Source organism: Pleurodeles waltl, chromosome 6 (assembly GCF_031143425.1).
Source record: "Pleurodeles waltl isolate 20211129_DDA chromosome 6, aPleWal1.hap1.20221129, whole genome shotgun sequence".
Taxonomy (NCBI): domain Eukaryota; kingdom Metazoa; phylum Chordata; class Amphibia; order Caudata; family Salamandridae; genus Pleurodeles; species Pleurodeles waltl.
This window is the reverse complement of record NC_090445.1, coordinates 1,289,368,814-1,289,383,950: the sequence shown is the minus strand read 5'-3', so window position 1 is coordinate 1,289,383,950 and position 15,137 is coordinate 1,289,368,814.

Genomic DNA, 15,137 nt, shown 5'->3' with positions numbered 1-15,137 from the left:
CAGTAACTCCACCCCAACTAAACTGAATTATAGCTAAGGGAAGAAACTTAGTGGAGTTATGGACATCAATAATCTTATACTGTTGTCCAATGATGTGTTGTTCAGGATGCACTAGGTTTTCAGTCACCAAAGTGATACTGGCACCTGTGTCCCTGTAGGCCAAGGCCTCAACACCATTTATTGAAACTGTCTGCCTGTACTTATCCATTGTAAGGGGACAAGCAGCCAGTGTGGCAAGGCCAATGCCACTAGGTGTGACAGAAACTGTCTTGGGAGTGACTACCCCAGTTTCTACTATGGACCCATAAGTGAACTCAACTACACCCTTAACTTGACTGTTGCCAGCAGTCCCACCACTAGTACCACTACTGCTAGGGGCACTAGAGCTTGATGTATTAGTGGTGGTAGGCTCAGGGGGTTTACCTGGACAGGACTTATCCCCTGGCCTATGGCCTCTGTTTATACACACAAAGCACCAAGGCTTTTTAAATTGTGTAGGTTGAGAAGAAGAGGAAGAATTTGTTTTATCCCCACCCCCTGAAGAGTGTTTAAGATTTGAAGTGGGATCTTTGGTTTTACCCTTATCCCCATGCTTATCTTGAGATTTTTCACCATCTTTCTTCTTATTATTCTCTTTGTCACCCCCTGTATGATCTTTTCTGTTCACCCTTGTTCTGAACCATTTGTCTGCCTTCTTTCCCAATTCTTGGGGAGAGGTCAGATCAGAGTCCACCAGGTACTGCTGCAACAAATCAGACACACAATTATTAAGAATATGCTCTCTCAGGATTAAGTTATACAGGCTGTCATAATCAGTAACTTTACTGCCATGTAACCACCCCTCCAAGGCCTTCACTGAATGGTCAATGAAATCAACCCAGTCTTGTGAAGACTCCTTGTTGGTCTCTCTGAACTTTATCCTGTATTGTTCAGTGGTTAGGCCATAACCATCCAGGAGTGCATTCTTAAGAACTTTGTAATCATTGGCTTCACTTTCTTTCACAGTAAGGAGCCTATCCCTACCTTTTCCACTAAATGATAGCCATAGGATAGCAGCCCACTGCCTTTGAGGGACATCCTGTACAGCACAGGCCCTCTCAAGTGCAGCAAACCACTTGTTAATGTCATCCCCCTCCTTATAAGGGGGAACTATCTTGTGCAGATTCCTGGAATCATGCTCTTTTGCAGGATGACTATGGGGAATACTGCTGCGGCCACCATGGGTTTCTAAACCCAGTTTCTGTCTCTCCTTCTCTACTTCTAAAGTCTGTCTCTCCAAATCCAGCTGTTGCTTCTTGAGCTTCAGTCCGGTTTGTTCCACTCTCAATCTATTGAGCTCCCTTTCTAACAATCTGTCATCAGGGTGGGTGGGAGGGACATGTCTTGTAACAGAAGTATGATGAGAATGGACAGAAGGAGACCTGTCCCTTACAGAGGGCACCCTAACAGCTTGGCTAACAGAAACATCATTTCTACTGTGATGAGAATGAATGCTCTTGCTATGATGTGAGACAACACTATCTGTATGGTGTGACTCAACATCAGTACCAACTATGCTAGACTGTCAAGTAATGGGCAGGCTTGGAAGTTTCTTTCCTGAATCTTTTCCTGGGGGAGTCCCTGGATCAGATTGGGAACCCTTAGCTACTTTTTCAACAGATGGGGCACTTTTAGACTTATCTTGTTCTCTAAGCATGTTAAGTAACATTTCCAAGGAAGGATTCTTCCCTACACTCAAACCTCTCTCTATGCAGAGACTCCTTGCTCCTTTCCAGCTAAGGTGATCATATGCAAGTTTGGACAGATCAACATTTTGGCCTGTGCCAGACATTTTTAGAGAGAGTTAAAGTGATAGAAAAAGAGAAAAAAGTTTGTCAGAGCTTTTAGAAAGACAGGAAAAAAAAACTTTAAAAACTTTTTAAAACTTTTTAGAAAGTTAGAAGTACTTTTCAGCACTTAGAAAAGAGTGAAAAGAGGGAATGCAAAACTTTTTGGTTATGTGTATATACACTGAACTTGTTTTGTATATTTTTCTCTTATGAAAAGTACAATGACAAGAGTGGTAAGTAGTCTCAAAGCACTTATCCCACCGCTGCACAACCAATGTAGGAGGCTGGACTGGCTTGTAGTGAGTACCAAGGGGTACTTGCACCTTGCACCAGGCCCAGTTATCCCTTATTAGTGTATAGGGTGTCTAGCAGCATAGGCTGATAGATAATGGTAGCTTAGCAGAGCAGCTTAGGCTGAACTAGGAGACGAGTGAAGCTCCTACAGTACCACTTAGTGTCATATGCACAATATCATAAGAAAACACAATACACAGTTATACTAAAAATAAAGGTACTTTATTTTTATGACAATATGCCAAAGTATCTCAGAGTGTACCCTCAGTATGAGGATAGCAAATATACACAAGATATATATACACAATACCAAAATATGCAGTAATAGTCTTAGAAAACAGTGCAAACAATGTGTAGTTACAATAGGATGCAATGGAGACACAAAGGGATAGGGGCAACACAAACCATATACTCCAAAAGTGGAATGCGAACCACGAATGGACCCCAAACCTATGTGACCTTGTAGAGGGTCGCTGGGACTATTAGAAAATAGTAAGGGTTAGAAAAATAGCCCACCACAAGACCCTGAAAAGTGAGTGCAAAGTACACTAAAGTTCCCCAAAGGACATAGAAGTCGTGATAGGTGAATTATGCAGGAAAGACACAAACCAGCAATGCAACAACAATGGATTTCCAGTCGAGGGTACCGGTGGAACAAGGGGACAAAGTCCAAAAGTCACAAGCAAGTCAGAGATGGGCAGATGCCCAGGAAATGCCAGCTACGGGTGCAAAGAAGCTGCTACTAGACTGTAGAAGCTTAGGTTTCTGCAGGAACGACAAGGGCTAGAGACTTCCCCATTGGAGGACGGATTCCGCACGCCGTGGAGAGTCGTGCAGAAGTATTTTCCCGCCGAAAGACCGCCAACAAGCCTTGCTAGCTGCAAATTGTGCGGTTCAGGTTTTTGGACGCTGCTGTGGCCCAGGAGGGACCAGGATGTCGCAAATTGCGTCAGAAGACAGAGGGAACGTCGTGCAAGAAAAGGAGCCCTCTCAGCAGCAGGTAGCACCCGGAGAAGTGCCATAAACAGGCACTACGAGGATGTGTGAAACAGTGCTCACCCGAAGTCGCACAAAGGAGTCCCATGTCGCCGGAGAACAACTTAGGAGGTCGTGCAATGCAGGTTAGAGTGCCGTGGACCCAGGCTGGACTGTGCACAAAGGATTTCTGCCGGAAGTGCACGGAGGCCGGAGTAGCTGCAAAAGTCGCGGTTCCCAGCAATGCAGTCTGGCGTGGGGAGGCAAGGACTTACCTCCACCAAACTTGGACTGAAGAGTCACTGGACTGTGGGAGTCACTTGGACAGAGTTTCTGGATTCAAGGGACCTCGCTCGTCGTGCTGAGAGGAGACCCAGGGGACCGGTGATGCAGTTCTTTGGTGCCTGTGGTTGCAGGGGGACGATTCCGTCGACCCACGGGAGATTTCTTCGGAGCTTCTAGTGCAGAGAGGAGGCAGACTACCCCCACAGCATGCACCACCAGGAAAACAGTCGAGAAGGCGGCTGGATCAGCGTTACAGAGTTGCAGTAGTCGTCTTTGATACTATGTTGCAGTTTTGCAGGCTTCCAGTGCGGTCAGCAGTCGATTCCTTGGCAGAAGGTGAAGAGAGAGATGCAGAGGAACTCGGATGAGCTCTTGCATTCGTTATCTAAGGAATCCCAAGAGACAGAGACCCTAAATAGCCAGAAAAGAGGGTTTGGCTACCTAGGAGAGAGGATAGGCTAGCAACACCTGAAGGAGCCTATCAGAAGGAGTCTCTGACGTCACCTGATGGCACTGGCCACTCAGAGCAGTCCAGTGTGCCAGCAGCACCTCTGTTTCCAAGATGGCAGAGGTCTGGAGCACACTGGAGGAGCTCTGGGCACCTCCCAGGGGAGGTACAGGTCAGGGGAGTGGTCACTCCCCTTTCCTTTGTCCAGTTTCGCGCCAGAGCAGGGCTAAGGGGTCCCTGAACCGGTGTAGACTGGCTTATGCAGAAATGGGCTCCAAATGTGCCCATGAAAGCATTTCCAGAGGCTGGGGGAGGCTACTCCTCCCCTGCCTTCACACCATTTTCCAAAGGGAGAGGGTGTAACACCCTCTTTCAGAGGAAGTCCTTTGTTCTGCCATCCTGGGCCAGGCCTGGCTGGACCCCAGGAGGGCAGAAGCCTGTCTGAGGGGTTGGCAGCAGCAGCAGCTGCAGTGAAACCCCAGGAAAGGCAGTTTGGCAGTACCAGGGTCTGTGCTACAGACCACTGGGATCATGGGATTGTGCCAACTATGCCAGGATGGCATAGAGGGGGCAATTCCATGATCATAGACATGTTACATGGCCATATTCGGAGTTACCATTGTGAAGCTACATATAGGTAGTGACCTATATGTAGTGCACGTGTGTAATGGTGTCCCCGCACTCACAAAGTCCGGGGAATTGGCCCTGAACAATGTGGGGGCACCTTGGCTAGTGCCAGGGTGCCCTCACACTAAGTAACTTTGCACCTAACCTTTACCAGGTAAAGGTTAGACATATAGGTGACTTATAAGATACTTAAGTGCAGTGTAAAATGGCTGTGAAATAACGTGGACGTTATTTCACTCAGGCTGCAGTGGCAGGCCTGTGTAAGAATTGTCAGAGCTCCCTATGGGTGGCAAAAGAAATGCTGCAGCCCATAGGGATCTCCTGGAACCCCAATACCCTGGGTACCTCAGTACCATATACTAGGGAATTATAAGGGTGTTCCAGTAAGCCAATGTAAATTGGTAAAATTGGTCACTAGCCTGTTAGTGACAATTTGTACAGAGAGAGCATAACCACTGAGGTTCTGGTTAGCAGAGCCTCAGTGAGACAGTTAGGCATCACACAGGGAACACATACCTATAGGTCACAAACTTATGAGCACTGGGGTCCTGACTAGCAGGGTCCCAGTGACACATAACAAACATACTGAAAACATAAAGTTTTCACTATGAGCACTGGGCCCTGGCTAGCAGGAACCCAGTGAGACAGTGAAAACACCCTGACATACACTCACAAACAGGCCAAAAGTGGGGGTAACAAGGCTAGAAAGAGGCTACTTTCTCACACAACCCCCCCCAAACGAAGGACAATAAGGCTAACCTTGGCCAGTTGAGACTTTATTGTCTAAGTGGTGATAAGTAGAGAGTAGCTCTGCAATAGACTGGTTACTCCCTTTATCATCCACTATATGGTTACTTCCCTGTGGGGATGTAAACCAGCCTGTTTGAAGTTTATTAGCTAAGCAACAATGTGAAGATGTATTTTCAGAGTTTCTATCAGTAAGTTTTAGTTTAGAGCAGTGGGAATTGTCCACTGAACCTATTTGTAGTGATGGAAATGCCAGACAGGGATGCTGTCTCAGAAAAGCCATAGCTGGGCAAAAACTTTGTCCATATGTCTGGAAGAGAGAACAGGGATGCTGTTTCTCTTGGGTTGGAGCAGGGCAGGGATGCTGTCCTATGAGCTCCACACTAGGGCAGGGATGCTGTCCTAAGTGTTGTGAGGCAGTGCAGAGTTTCTGCACTAAAGTTTCTCTGGGAGGTTTGGAGGGATGCTCCATGTTAACTAAAATGGTGCTCTTTTTCTCACCAATGTTAGTTATCCCACAGAGAGGTACTTCCACCTCAGGGAGTACAGTTTTGCCAACTGATGATTCCCTTGGAACAGGTGCCACCCCAGGAGAGGTTTCTCCCACCACAGGAATGGTATCCTGAATGGTAGGGTGGTTAGGGGATACTGTGATACCCTTTTTACCTGTTGATGGAGAGGGATCCTGAGTTTTCAGGCCTTCTCTCCTTTGCTTTTTCATTTCAGTAGAAATGAGAGGGAACAAATCCTCAGGGATGCCCAGCATGGCTGCATGGGCATAAAACTCTACATCAGCCCAACCTGAGGCCTCTAGGTCATTACCTAAGAGACAGTCTACAGGTAAGCTAGGTGATACCACCACCTGCTTAGGGCCAGTAACTCCACCCCAACTAAACTGAATTATAGCTAAGGGAAGAAACTTAGTGGAGTTATGGACATCAATAATCTTATACTGCTGTCCAATGATGTGTTGTTCAGGATGCACTAGGTTTTCAGTCACCAAAGTGATACTGGCACCTGTGTCCCTGTAGGCCAAGGCCTCAACACCATTTATTGAAACTGTCTGCCTGTACTTATCCATTGTAAGGGGACAAGCAGCCAGTGTGGCAAGGCCAATGCCACTAGGTGTGACAGAAACTGTCTTGGGAGTGACTACCCCAGTTTCTACTATGGACCCATAAGTGAACCCAACTACACCCTTAACTTGACTGTTGCCAGCAGTCCCACCACTAGTACCACTACTGCTAGGGGCACTAGAGCTTGATGTATTAGTGGTGGTAGGCTCAGGGGGTTTACCTGGACAGGAGTTATCCCCTGGCCTATGGCCTCTGTTTTTACACACAAAGCACCAAGGCTTTTTAAATTGTGTAGGTTGAGAAGAAGAGGAAGAATTTGTTTTATCCCAACCCCCTGAAGAGTGTTTAAGATTTGAAGTGGGATCTTTCGTTTACCCTTATCCCCATGCTTATCTTGAGATTTTTCACCATCTTTCTTCTTATTGTTCTCTTTTTCACCCCCTGTATGAACTTTTCTGTTCACCCTTGTTCTGACCCATTTGTCTGCCTTCTTTCCCAATTCTTGGGGAGAGGTCAGATCAGAGTCCACCAGGTACTGGTGCAACAAATCAGACACACAATTATTAAGAATATGCTCTCTCAGGATTAAGTTATACAGGCTGTCATAATCAGTAACTTTACTGCCATGTAACCACCCCTCCAAGGCCTTCACTGAATGGTCAATGAAATCAACCCAGCCTTGTGAAGACTCCTTTTTGGTCTCTCTGAACTTTATCCTGTATTGTTCAGTGGTTAAGCCATAACCATCCAGGAGTGCATTCTTAAGAACTTTGTAATCATTGGCTTCACTTTCTTTCACAGTAAGGAGCCTATCCCTACCTTTTCCACTAAATGATAGCCATAGGATAGCAGCCCACTGCCTTTGAGGGACATCCTGTACAGCACAGGCCCTCTCAAGTGCAGCAAACCACTTGTTAATGTCATCCCCCTCCTTATAAGGGGGAACTATCTTGTGCAGATTCCTGGAATCATTCTCTTTTGCAGGATGACTATGGGGAATACTGCTGCGGCCACTATGGGTTTCTAAACCCAGTTTCTGTCTCTCCTTCTCTACTTCTAAAGTCTGTCTCTCCAAATCCAGCTGTTGCTTCTTGAGCTTCAGTCTGGTTTGTTCCACTCTCAATCTATTGAGCTCCCTTTCTAACAATCTGTCATCAGGGTGGGTGGGAGGGACATGTCTTGAAACAGAAGTATGATGAGAATGGACAGAAGGAGACCTGTCCCTTACAGAGGGCACCCTAACAGCTTGGCTAACAGAAACATCATTTCTACTGTGCTGAGAATGAATGATCTTGCTATGATGTGAGACAACACTATCTGTATGGTGTGACTCAACATCAGTACCAACTATGCTAGACTGTCTAGTAATGGGCAGGCTTGGAAGTTTCTTTCCTGAATCTTTTCCTGGGGGAGTCCCTGGATCAGATTGGGAACCATTAGCTACTTTTTCAACAGATGGGGCACTTTTAGCCATATCTTGTTCTCTAAGCATGTTAAGTAACAATTCCAAGGAAGGATTCTTCCCTACACTCAAACCTATCTCTATGCAGAGACTCCTTGCTCCTTTCCAGCTAAGGTGATCATATGCAAGTTTGGACAGATCAACATTTTGGCCTGTGCCAGACATTTTTAGAGAGAGTTAAAGTGATAGAAAAAGAGAAAAAAGTTTTTTCAGAGCTTTTAGAAAGACAGGAAAAAAAAACTTTTAAAACTTTTTAGAATTTTTAGAAAGTTAGAAGTACTTTTCAGCACTTAGAAAAGAGTGAAAAGAGGAAATGCAAAACTTTTTGGTTATGTGTATATACACTGAACTTGTTTTGTATATTTTTCTCTTATGAAAAGTACAATGACAAGAGTGGTAAGTAGTCTCAAAGCACTTATCCCACCGCTGCACAACCAATGTAGGAGGCTGGACTGGCTTGTAGTGAGTACCAAGGGGTACTTGCACCTTGCACCAGGCCCAGTTATCCCTTATTAGTGTATAGGGTGTCTAGCAGCATAGGCTGATAGATAATGGTAGCTTAGCAGAGCAGCTTAGGCTGAACTAGGAGACGAGTGAAGCTCCTACAGTACCACTTATTGTCATATGCACAATATCATAAGAAAACACAATACACAGTTATACTAAAAATAAAGGTACTTTATTTTTATGACAATATGCCAAAGTATCTCAGAGTGTACCCTCAGTATGAGGATAGCAAATATACACAAGATATATATACACAATACCAAAATATGCAGTAATAGTCTTAGAAAACAGTGCAAACAATGTGTAGTTACAATAGGATGCAATGGAGACACATAGGGATAGGGGCAACACAAACCATATACTCCAAAAGTGGAATGCGAACCACGAATGGACCCCAAACCTATGTGACCTTGTAGAGGGTCGCTGGGACTATTAGAAAATAGTAAGGGTTAGAAAAATAGCCCACCCCAAGACCCTGAAAAGTGAGTGCAAAATACACTAAAGTTCCCCAAAGGACATAGAAGTCGTGATAGGGGAATTATGCAGGAAAGAAACAAACCAGCAATGCAACAACAATGGATTTCCAGTTGAGGTTACCTGTGGAACAAGGGGACCAAGTCCAAAAGTCACAAGCAAGTCGGAGATGGGCAGATGCCCAGGAAATGCCAGCTGCGGGTGCAAAGAAGCTGCTACTGGACTGTAGAAGCTTAGGTTTCTGCAGGAACGACAAGGGCTAGAGACTTTCCCTTTGGAGGAAGGATCCTGCACGCCCTGGAGAGTCGTGCAGAAGTATTTTCCCGCCAAAAGACCGCCAACAAGCCTTGCTAGCTGCAAATCGTGCTGTAAAGGTTTTTGGACGCTGCGGTGGCCCAGGAGGGACCAAGATGTAGCAAATTGCGTCAGGAGACAGAGGGAACGTCGAGCAAGACAAAAAGCCCTCTCAGCAGCAGGTAGCACCCGGAGAAGTGCCAGAAACAGGCACTATGAGGATGCGTGAAATGGTGCTCACCCGAAGTCGCACAAAGGAGTCCCATGTCACCGGAGAACAACTTAGGAGGTCGTGCAATGCAGGTTAGAGTGCCGTGGACCCAGGCTGGACTGTGCACAAAGGATTTCCACCGGAAGTGCACGGAGGCCGGAGTAGCTGCAAAAGTCGCGGTTCCCAGCAATGCAGTCTGGCGTGGGGAGGCAAGGACTTACCTCCACCAAACTTGGACTGAAGAGTCACTGGACTGTGTGAGTCACTTGGACAGAGTTTCTGGATTCAAGGGACCTCGCTCATCGTGCTGAGAGGAGACCCACGGGACCAGTGATGCAGTTCTTTGGTGCCTGCTGGTGCAGGGGGACGATTCCGTCGACCCACGGGAGATTTCTTCGGAGTTTCTAGTGCAGAGAGGAGGCAGACTACCCCCACAGCATGCACCACCAGGAAAACAGTCGAGAAGGCGGCAGGATCAGCGTTACAGAGTTGCAGTAGTCGTCTTTGCTACTATGTTGCAGTTTTGCAGGCTTCCAGCGCAGTCAGCAGTCGATTCCTTGGCAGAAGGTGAAGAGAGAGATGCAGAGGAACTCGGATGAGCTCTTGCATTCGTTATCTAAGGAATCCCAAGAGACAGAGACCCTAAATAGCCAGAAAAGAGGGTTTGGCTACCTAGGAGAGAGGATAGGCTAGCAACACCTGAAGGAGCCTATCAGAAGGAGTCTCTGACGTCACCTGAAGGCACTGGCCACTCAGAGCAGTCCAGTGTGCCAGCAGCACCTCTGTTTCCAAGATGGCAGAGGTCTGGAGCACACTGGAGGAGCTCTGGGCACCTCCCAGGGGAGGTACAGGTCAGGGGAGTGGTCACTCCCCTTTCCTTTGTCCAGTTTCGCGCCAGAGCAGGGCTAAGGGGTCCCTGAACCGGTGTAGACTGGCTTATGCAGAAATGGGCACCAAATGTGCCCATGAAAGCATTTCCAGAGGCTGGGGGAGGCTACTCCTCCCCTGCCTTCACACCATTTTCCAAAGGGAGAGGGTGTAACACCCTCTCTCAGAGGAAGTCCTTTGTTCTGCCATCCTGGGCCAGGCCTGGCTGGACCCCAGGAGGGCAGAAGCCTGTCTGAGGGGTTGGCAGCAGCAGCAGCTGCAGTGAAACCCCGGGAAAGGCAGTTTGGCAGTACCAGGGTCTGTGCTACAGACCACTGGGATCATGGGATTGTGCCAACTATGCCAGGATGGCATAGAGGGGGCAATTCCATGATCATAGACATGTTACATGGCCATATTCGGAGTTACCATTGTGAAGCTACATATAGGTAGTGACCTATATGTAGTGCACGCGTGTAATGGGGTCCCCGCACTCACAAAGTCCGGGGAATTGGCCCTGAACAATGTGGGGGCACCTTGGCTAGTGCCAGGGTGCCCTCACACTAAGTAACTTTGCACCTAACCTTTACCAGGTAAAGGTTAGACATATAGGTGACTTATAAGTGGAAAATGGCTGTGAAATAACGTGGATGTTATTTCACTCAGGCTGCAGTGGCAGGCCTGTGTAAGAATTGTCAGAGCTCCCTATGGGTGGCAAAAGAAATGCTGCAGCCCATAGGGATCTCCTGGAACCCAACTCAGTACCATATACTAGGGAATTATAAGGGTGTTCCAGTAAGCCAATGTAAATTGGTAAAATTGGTCACTATCCTGTTAGTGACAATTTGTACAGAGAGAGCATAACCACTGAGGTTCTGGTTAGCAGAGCCTCAGTGAGACAGTTAGGCATCACACAGGGAACACATACCTATAGGTCACAAACTTATGAGCACTGGGGTCCTGACAAGCAGGGTCCCAGTGACACATAACAAACATACTGAAAACATAGGGTTTTCACTATGAGCACTGGGCCCTGGCTAGCAGAATCCCAGTGAGACAGTGAAAACACCCTGACATACACTCACAAACAGGCCAAAAGTGGGGGTAACAAGGCTAGAAAGAGGATACTTTCTCACAATGTGCAATACCAAATCTAAACGTAATTAGGTAAAAACGCTGGTTATGAGATAAAGAGAACAGAAGATATGGCTCCATAGTCCTTGTAATGACCAAGGAAAAATAGCTCCCCACTTCTGTTTCCCAATTTCATTAGCCAACCTAAACCATTCTCTTATGACAAAGAAATGAACCCTAAATTGTTTTTGGGAGAAGTTGATCAGTAACAGAGGATTATGATAACATTTCTCTCATCCTAATGAGCAAACCTGTTCCTTCACATAGCTCAATCATTCAAATTTGGATGCCAAGTCCGAGGACTTGGCACCATTAATTTTGAATAGGTTGAACAAACTTTTCTGCTTAACCCAACTTGCTGTCCATAATAGCAGAGGTGCTACTTTAACTTGGGGCACTAGTGGAACCAACGCCAGTTCAGAGTAGCATACTGTGATAGGGAAGCTCTTTTGAACTGAAAGAAGCTTCCTAAGAAAGTTATATTTCGCTACTTGGAAGCTGAAAGTTACACTATAACCCCAAACTCCAGCACTAAATTTAGCCAGTGACGGGCATTTAGCATGGTAAATATTCAAGATTGCAACCAGTGGTTTTACGCCCAATCTCTTAGCAAATCTAAAAAGGGTTGCAGTAACATGCTCAAATTTAAGCCTTCTACAACTAATCAAATGGGTCCAAGAACTGTAACAATCAAATGGGATACTTAGGTACGTACAGGTACTTACATTTATTCATTTTTCCCCAATTAAAAACTGTGGTTTAGACATTTTAGAGGAAGACCTAAGAATCATAACATGGGGTTTAGAAGTATTCATTTTCATACCAAGACCATTTATAAACAAGAAAAATCCATTTAACAGTTTTTGTAGGCCTATGCCCGTTCTAAATATTAATACGCAATCATCAGCATACAACGGAGCAGGAAGTTTCCTGTGACCAACTTTTGGAGGATCTGCCTCCACTGCATGAAGATGCCTTTCTAAATCATTTATATAAAGACAAAATAAGAAAGGGAACAAAATGCAGCCTTGCCTTATGCCGCGTTTAATGTCAAATGCATCAGTAAGCACACTGTTTTTCCTGTACCTTACCCTTGCCATTACCCCATCGTGTATCTGAGACAAAAAATAAACCAAAGCCAGATCAAAACCCATATCAAGCATGATGGACCACAACTTCCCTCTGTTCACCCACTCAAAATCCGCTGAAAGATCCATAAAGTCCATATGGATACTCCCTATGCTACCCATTGTATACTTTGGAATCAAAATATGAGAATTGAGGCATTGTTCTACAGTGCCCGGACTTTGCCTGAACCCATATTGAATATATGAAAAAAAAACTTTATCCGCCACCCACTTCACTAGTCTCTTCAGGATGTCTCTTCCCATTGATTTACACGTAGAGTCGATGAGTGAGATTGGGTGGGAGTAGGGGCATCTAATCTATTACCCTTTTTTCAAATATAGGTATTATATTAGCACTGCACTACATTTTGGGAGGACCTTCTTTAGCCACATATTTCAGAACATTTGCTATTAATGGGGCTCAAAGCTCTTTATTATCTAAAACAATATCACCAGGGACCCCATCTGGGCCAGGGACCTTGTTTCTCCTTGACCTACTCTAGGCAGAGATCACGTCCCCATAAGTTGGGGGATCTAGAGACAGTTTTTCAGGATTGCTCCTAAAGAAATCACTTGATAAGGGACTGCCCACACCCATACTACTGCAATAAACAGTTGAGAAGTGCTCAACCCGATCTTGGGGAAGGATATTAACATGCATACGGGTATTATGTACATTATTTACTGTTTTCCAGAACAACAGGGCATCTCCACTCATACTTGCTCTGTTGAGTTTGTCTCAAGCATCCCTCACAATATCCTTTTTCCTTGGTAGTATAGCCTGCTTGTTTTCACATCTAAGAACCCCCTGTTCTATGGAATCTGTTTCAGTGTACCCACAAGGTTTTTATGAGCCCTAGAGCAACTGTTGTTTAACCACCTATGTCCGTTGGGTACAGGTGCTTTAGATTTTGAGGAGAAAGAATCCAGCAAGCAATTTGAAGACTACATGAATAGCACTTAGAACCTCTCTAGGGGGAAGAGCATAACTTGGTCCCACACCTCTTTCAATAATGCCATTTGGACAAGAGAGGAATCATTTATTGCCCACTTGCGGGTAATACCCTTATTTTTGTAGTATTTTACAAGGACTATATCCACTGTGGGAGGAGATGATAAGACCTTACAAGTGTCAATACACAAAAACAGTGGATAGTGGTTATTTAGATATATAGTTTTTGGTAGGATGTTCTGCCAAGTTTTAGAAAAGGACAGCCTGCCCAACATTGAATTAAAAAGATCACCACAGGGAGAATGTTCAAAATGAGCACAATCTTCAGTCTTTTACTCAGGTACACCAGAGACATATGAGTCTACAACGCTGCACGACTTACAGTTAAAATCCCCCCCTACAAATAATGAAATGATGAGTCTTAAATTTGTCTAGGACTGGGCTCAAAGTGCTATTGAGTTAGGTAGCTATGTCAGCATGTGTCTGAAGGAAATTATTATGATAAAAATTAACTCTGACAAGAACTAGTTTGTCACCAAATGTGATGTTTATTATTTCACAGTGGGGGGGACTATAAAAAGGTCTTAAGAATCCTCCTTACTGAAATAGTAGAGAATAAAGTAAGGAGGCCCCCTTTGTTGTGACCACTTCTTGACATTTCAGCCAAGGTATGAACAGAATGAAACCCATCAATATAAACACCCTATCTAGACTAGGTCTCCTGCAAACAAACAATGTGACATCTTGAAACTAGTTTCAACGAATCCTGATTTATGACCTTGCTTGCAACACCAGTCACATTCCAAAATAAACATTTGAAATCATAATGTTCTAGAGTGACTGGCTGTCGAGGGGCAGTACTGGGTGCTGATAGCTTTGCAGGAGCTGACATTCTATTGATGTTCATACTATAAACATTGCTACCAGTACTGTGACAAAGTAAGAAGAGTAGAAGGACGGGGCATAAGCACAATTTCAAAGGGCACAAGAGAAGACCCCAAACAATCTGTAGATAGAAAAACCTGATTAGTGGTGTCAGTCATCAACCTGTTCCAAAGTAGAAAAATGGATAGACATAGGTACATTGTACACATTTCAGCCATGCACATTTCCATGTAAAGATCTTAGAGCTTGGACAGGAAGAGGTTTATAAATGTACCCCTCAGGAACCGCCTTTCTGCTTTCCACTGGATAATTGACCCAAGCAAAATACTTCAGCAACGTACCCATGATTGACCTCTGGGCAATGTTTACAGCTATGCAATCTACCCCCTCACCTTTCTGCTGGAGACTAACCCACTGCACCCACTCCACATTTATAATGGCATTGAAATTAAAATCATGAGCATACAAATCAGAATTTTTAGCAAACAAATTAATAACCTTGTTTTTTAACCAATTGTAGGCCTTCTCCTGGCCTTGTGCAAGAGAAGGAACATTTTTCAAGACCACGACCAGTGGAGTATCCTCTGGGGAGAGATGAAGTAGTCGTGCCATGTTTGAAAACTTCCTCCTAAGTGTCGGGGTTGGTATGTTAGAACTTTATTCCCCATTAGCTAGAGTAGCAGACAGAATAAGAATAGGTGGAGTAGATGAACTCAGAACCTTAGCTAGCTGAGCAACTGGAGGGACAAACAAAATTGTTCCAGAGGACCAAGAAATTGTGAAAGTTTCCATAGATAGACGTGGGGATGCCATAGTAACAGTTTCCTGCTGAGGTTGGCAAAGAGCAAGAGCTTTCTCCATTTCAGTCTCCAGCTAATTCAGCTTTTCCCAGATAGGTGTGAGCAGCTCTTTCACAGAAGTCGTCAGGTCTTTCAAGACAGAG